Genomic DNA, 6,761 nt, shown 5'->3' with positions numbered 1-6,761 from the left:
CTTAACTGCTGAGCCATCTCTCCAGCCCTTGACATCTGATTTGTAATGGGTATAACAGCCCCAGGAACTGTAATTGTCTGTGTGTCGTGACGTTCACAAGTAGCTGACTTTTAGTGTAGTAACCTGGGAAGCAGAGACAGACTCATCCCATGTCTATGCCCTACTGCAGGCGGTGGACCCAGGTGATACTCCTAGACTCCAGTGAGTCGCTAGATTGGGCTGTCAATCCTCCAAGCACTCTGAGAATTCCCAACGGCTCGTTGCATTGAAGAGGACCAGATGTCCAGCCAAATGTGAGATGCTCTCTAGTGTGCACCCAGGAAAAGAAATCTTGTATTCCAAGGCCCGCCGGGAGATGCTGAGGGACAGGGAGGGGTCACTGCAAGGCCGTGCTCTCTGCTTCTTGGCAGCTTCATGAGGTAGCTTGAGCATGTGAAATATGTAGCCTGTTACTATTACGTTTAGTTATTATAGGGTTTTTGCTGTGTTTCCAACAGATGATATGTTCTCAAACAGGGGTTTCATTAAGAAAGACTATATGCTCTAGTGTGGCAAGCTTGGGGAACGAATCATCTGTGCAATTATATTTATTGATAACCAAGATTCTTTCTTTATTTAGTTTTTATTCACTTACATCCCAATCACAGCCCGCTTCTTCCTCTCCTCCCTGTCCCACCTTTACAAGCCCTTCTCCTGTTGCCCCCTCCCCTTCTCCTCAAAAAAAAGGGAGCCCCCCCCCTTGGGTTCCATCCCACCCTGGGACATCTAGTCCCTCCAGAGCTAAGCACATTTCTCCCCCTAAGGCCCAACCAGGTAGGGGGAGAAGATCCAAGGGCGGGGAACAGAGACCAAGACAGGCCCCACTCCAGTGCAGGAAACAGGAACCAAGACAGACCCTGCTCACTGCAGGGAACAGAGACCGAGACAGGCCCTGCTCCACTTGTCAGGGGACCCACACGAAGACCAAGCTGCACATCTACAAATGCGTAGGACACATAATCAAGACTCTTAAGGAAAACAAAAGAAGCTATGGTGGAGGGGAAGCCATCCATCTGCTGACAGACTGAAAGTCTAGGAATGGAGGATTCTGGGTGCCACTGGGCAGAGATGCTAAGACTCTGTTTTCTTCCTTGCCTCATAAAACCTGAGTGAGTCAGAGGACAGACGGGAGGAGGCTTCCAGAGGGAAACCAGGTCACTCGTCAGATGCAAGCGGGACAGCTGCGGGCAGAGGACAGCTGCTTCTTACTTACCTGTGTTACCTGGGGGCGGGGTACAGGCTCCCGAAATGGTACAAGAGGACAGACGACAGCTTTCTAATGAGATGTACAACCTAGGTGTTTGTCTGTTTTAAGTTTTTCCCCACTTATCCGCTGGATCACTGACAACATCTAGAACATTCCTAACCTGGCTCTAGCCTTCTGGTTCTTGGTCTAAACGTGACTGATTCTCATTGAGAGGTTTTCGCCTTAAGAATTCAGTTTAAGTTCAAATCCAGATTAGGCTGTGTGGTGTTGGCCAGGTGCCTCGGCCTTCCTGAGCCTCAGTTTCCTCATCTGTAGAGTGGACATGAGGACAGGATGTACTGTATGTCTTCTTTTAGGGATAATAAAACTGTTCTCAATTTCAAGAGTGGTAAGAGTTATATGGTTTCAGAAATAGGTTTTGTTTGCTTGTTTGTTTGTTGTTTTCCAGATAGGCTTTCTCTGTGCAGCCCTGGCTGTCCTGGAGCTCACTCTGTAGACCAGGGTGGCCTAACACAGAGATCTGCCTCTGCCTACTGAGTGCTGGGATTAAAGCCTTGTATCATCACCACTGCCCGGCCACAAACAACCCTTTAGAAATCACTGAGTCACATACCTTAAGAGGATAACTCTGGGGTTTGGGCTGGGGGTGTAGCTCCGTGGCAAAGCGCTTCTCTAGAATTCATGAGGCCCTGGGTTCGATCCCAGCCCTGCTTTAAAAAAATGATGACTAATGAGATGTCTCAGCAGGTGAAAGGTGTCTGTCACTAAGCCTGCCAGTCCCAACTCACATGCAGAAGCAGAGAACTGACTCCAGAAGCTGTCTCTGATTCCCACACTCCCTCAGTAATAAAGACATAAATTTAACTTTTTTTGAAAAGTGAGAACGAGTGAGGGTATGCGTGAATTTTATGATCTATTACCTTTCTTTTCTTCTTTTGTTTGGCTTTTTGGTTTTTCAAGACAAGGTTTCTCTGTGTAGCCCTGGCTGTCCTGGAAATCACTCTGTAGATCAGGTTGGCCTCGAACTCAGAAATCTGCCTGCCTTTGCCTCCCAAGTGCTGGGATTACAGGCGTGCGCCACCACTGCCCAGTTTTGAGGCAGGTTCTCATATTGCCAGCCTGGTTTCTGACTCCTGGCCTCCTCCCCTCTACCTTCGGAGGGGTGTGAGTCACCACACTCGACCTGTACTTCAATTAAAAAAAAAGATCGAGCTGGGAGTGGTGGCTACTCCTACAGAGTGAGTTTCAGGACAGCCAGGGCTACACAGAGAAACTGTGTCTCGGGAAAAAACAAACAAACAAACAAACAAAAAACAAAAACCAAAAAAGATCTGGGGCGATGACTCACTTGCTGTTTTTACCGAAGGCCCAGGTTTGGTCCTCTGCACCTACCTGTGATTCACAGCTCCAGTTCTGGGGGATCCCACACCCTCTTCCGACCTCCTTGGGCATCAGGCACACACATGGTACACAGACACACTGGCAGGCAAGACATTCATACGTGTAAAATAACATAAATAAATCAGAAAATATTTTAAGAGCTAGGAGAGGTGACATATGCCTATCATCCCAGCCAGCATAAGGAGACTTGGGTAGAACTGTCACAAAAACAAGGCTAGCCTGGGCTACATGTCAAGTCCCAGGCTGGCAAGGAACATACAGCAAGACTGTCTCAGAAAAAAAAAAAAGGAAGAAAAAAAGGCAACTGCAAGGATTAAAGGGTGAGAGGGACCTGGCCCTTGGCTTTCTCCATTCCTCCTCATTACCAAGATCCTTGTTATCCTACCATGCTCACTACCATCATTTTTCTGTTTGTCACCATGACAACATCTCTATTTTCTTCTTCATCATCATCATGATCACCATCACCATCAAGTTCATCATCCTCATCTTTGTCTTCAGTGTTGACTGGGACAGGGAACAAATTTGAAACAAAGCTGTGAAGATGGCTGTCAGTTCAATGACACATACAGCCCTTGCTCCGCATTCCATATCTAGAATTGGGGGGCCAGGGGACTTAATGTAGCAACTGACCTGTTGTTTTATTTTTCCACATTACTTAAAATAGACGACATCTGGCAAGGATGCAAAGGGAAGCTTCATGTGGAAGCTGCACCATCTAAATAAAAACATGCAGCTTAAAAATAACCTCTACTTTCCTAAAATATTATCATGGCTGACAGATTTGACTGTACAGAAATAAACGCTTCTCTGTGGCAAATGATACCATAAACAAAGTCAAAACGGCAAGATTAGGGGGAAATATTTCTACATAAAACATAAAGGGTTTAGAGCCAGGCAGGGCACGCCTCTAATCCTGGGACTCAGGAGGCAGAGGTTGGCAGACCTCTGTGAGTTCAAGGCCAGCCTGGTCTACAGAGTGAGTTCTAGGGCAGTCAGGGCTACACAGAAAAAAAACCTGCCTCGAAAAACCTAAATAAATAAATAAATAAATAAATACAAAGTCTTTAGAGCTGGAGACATGGCTCTGTGGTGGAGCACGAGGCTCTGTGGTGGACTACATAGCTCGGTGATGGAGCACTTAGCTTGGTGGTGGAGCACTTGACTCGGTGGTGGAGCACGTGGCTCGGTGGTGGAGCACTTAGCCGGCTTGTATGAAGTCTTAAATTGGAGCCCTGGTACTTGGGGAAAAGGAAGTGTGGAGCTACTGGCGTAGGGCTGAGCTGGGAACACAGCTTGAAGGTATCACACTTTCCTGACATGCACAAGGACCTTGGTCCCGTTCCCAGTACTGCAAAAATAAGGCAATAAAACCTCAAAATATTGATCAGATAATTGTCCTAAAAAGTAACCTTAAAGAATACAATCCACCAGAAAAATGGAGTAAAGACGTATGTGCAGGGTGACCTTGAACTTCTGACCCTCCTGCCTCCACCGCCCAACTGCTGGATTATGGGAGGGTGACAACAGATCTATGTGCAGAACTGGGGGCTCCGTGCATGGTAGGCAAGGGCTGGACCTACTGAGCTTACCCCACCTAAGACCTTACCTCTTCTTTTGTTGTTGTTGTTGTTTTGTTTTTTGGGACAGGGTTTCTCTATGTAGCCTTGGCTGTCCTGGAACTCACTCTGTAAACCAGACTGGCCTCAGAAATCCACCTGCCTCTGCCTCCCAAGTGCTGGGATTAAAGGTGTGTTCCACCACTGCCCGGCTGACATTACCTCTTCTGATTGTTTGATTGTGTGGTTTGTGAGTTTGTTAGTTTGGTTGGTTTTGTTTTGTATTTTTGAGACAGGGTTTCTCTGTGTAGCCCTGACTGTCCTGAAACTCACTCTATAGACCAGCTGGCCTTGAACTTAGAGATCCGCCTGCCTCTGCCTCCCAAGTGCTGGGATTAAAGTGTGTCACCACTGTCTGGCTCAAAGTATTGTTTTTAAGGATTTCTTTTTAAGCGACTTATTTATTTTTTATGTCCATTGGTGTTTTGCCTGCATGTACGTCTGTGTGACAGTGTCAGGTCACCTGAAACCTGAGAATTATAGACGGCTGAGAGCTGCCATGTGCTTGCTGGGAATTGAACCAGGGTCTATTGGAAGAACAGTCAGTGCTCTGAACAGCTGAGCCATCTCTCCAGCCCAGATTTATTTTATTTTTATTTATATATAGGTGTGTGGGTGCACACCGAAGTGCAGGTGCTCACAGAGGGCAGAAGGGGGTAACAGGCCCCCTGGAGTATGAGCTAAAGCAGTTGAGCTTTCCACCACAAGGGTGCTGGGAACAGAGTGTCTTCTGCAAGAGTTCAAGTCCTGTTAATCACTGGCCGACTCCTCAGCCCACAGTGGCTTGTTTGTTTGTTGGTTGGTTGTTGGTTGTTTATAAGCATAAGGTGCGGTGCTTCATGCCAGTGATCCCGGTAATGCCTGAGGGAACGGAGGCGAAAGGGTCAAGAGTTTGAGGTCATCTTTGTCAACATAGCAAGTTTAAGGCTCGACCCGGCTGCACGAGCCCTTGTCTTGAAAGTAATTACTTATTGGTTTTGGGTTTGATTTTGTTTTGTTACAGTGCTGCATTGATTTTGAGCAGAGAACTCTGGTCTAGGGATTCCATGTCAACTCTTGGTCTCTCAGCCACGGTCGAGCATCCCAAGACCTGCTGTGGTAGGTCCTGAAGGGCAGGCTCTGGGGCTTTGGCTATTAGGCTTGGTCTTCCTCACACGGGGAAAATGGGTTCCATCGGGGAAGGGATCTGAGGCATACTACAACAGTTGATAGGATGCTTACCCAGCATGCACCAGGCCCTGGTTTTGATTGCCAGCACTACATAAAATAGGCACGGTGGTGATCCCTTCAGTTCTAAGGAAGTTGAGACATTCAGGCTGGGGCTACTCCTGACAGAGCACTTGCCTGGTATGGGTGAGACCACGGGTTCCATCTCAGCACCTTGGGAAGAATGTTAGGACCTCAGGGACTCGGTCCCCCTTCCTTCTTCCGCCATGTGCTGAGTGGCCCTGGGTAGCTGACATCACCTCTCTTGGCCCCAGCTTTCCCATCGGAGTTGGCGTGGCGATGGTCCTGCCTGTGAGCCTGGTACGTGGCCGACCTCAAAACCCACAGTGGAGCTGCAGGAAGTTGCGATGGCTGCCTGTGGTCACAGCAATGGCTCTAAACGTACTGTGACCCTGGCTGTGGGTCGGACTGCACAAGAGGGCGTGGCTTTCCTGTGGGCCTGAGCTTACACTCAGAATCTTTCCTCCAGGGGGATGGCTCAACTGGCCGGCTCAGCGGAACCACAGGCAGGCCGTCTGCCATCTTGAAGCTGAAAAGCTAATGAGGGACCACTATAGCCACGGCTCCAGGCCCAGTTTATAAAAGTAACCCTCCACGTTCCCCATGGGGTGCAGGCAGCAGCCCCATTCTGCCCTTCACACCTGAGGTGGGATTCGGCAGCCGCAGTCAGTAATTATTTCAGAAATAACTGTGGCTGCACTGGCCACCCTGACAACTGAGGCTACAGATGCCCAGTTGGTTGATTTTAATTAATTATTTTTTTCAATGGAAACCATTGCACCTGCCAATCAGACTGTCCCTCAGGTCGTCTACTGGGAGTCTGGCTGCAGGAGAGAGGATGGTACCTCATCCTGGCCCTCAGGTCACTCCCAGGGATAGCCTGGAGGATGAAGAATCACTTGGAGAAAGCTGCTCCTTGACTCCAGGAATTGCTGACAGGGCAAAGAGCCTGGGTTTGCATCCAGGCTCCATATTTCTTGGCCCATGGCATCCAGCACGGTCAAGCAACTTGCCTCTATTTCTTCATCGCGGCCACTATCTATGAATTGGAAACATTATCTCCTAGTCTCAGAGGGAATAGCCAGAGGGAGAAACTGAGGCTCAGGGAGCTACAGTTTCTTTTGGAAGCCACAGGACAAAGTCCTTGCCAAATGAAACAAACCCTAAAGGCTACGAGCAGAGGGCCGCCGTCACTTCTACGCTTTCCTCTCAGGTGCCATGGAGACCTGTTAGTCCCTGTCTTGTGGCCCTGGAAACAGGCCTGAGTG

Source organism: Apodemus sylvaticus, chromosome 3 (assembly GCF_947179515.1).
Source record: "Apodemus sylvaticus chromosome 3, mApoSyl1.1, whole genome shotgun sequence".
In the NCBI taxonomy this organism is placed as follows: Eukaryota; Metazoa; Chordata; class Mammalia; order Rodentia; family Muridae; genus Apodemus; species Apodemus sylvaticus.
This window is presented reverse-complemented; position numbering follows the sequence as displayed.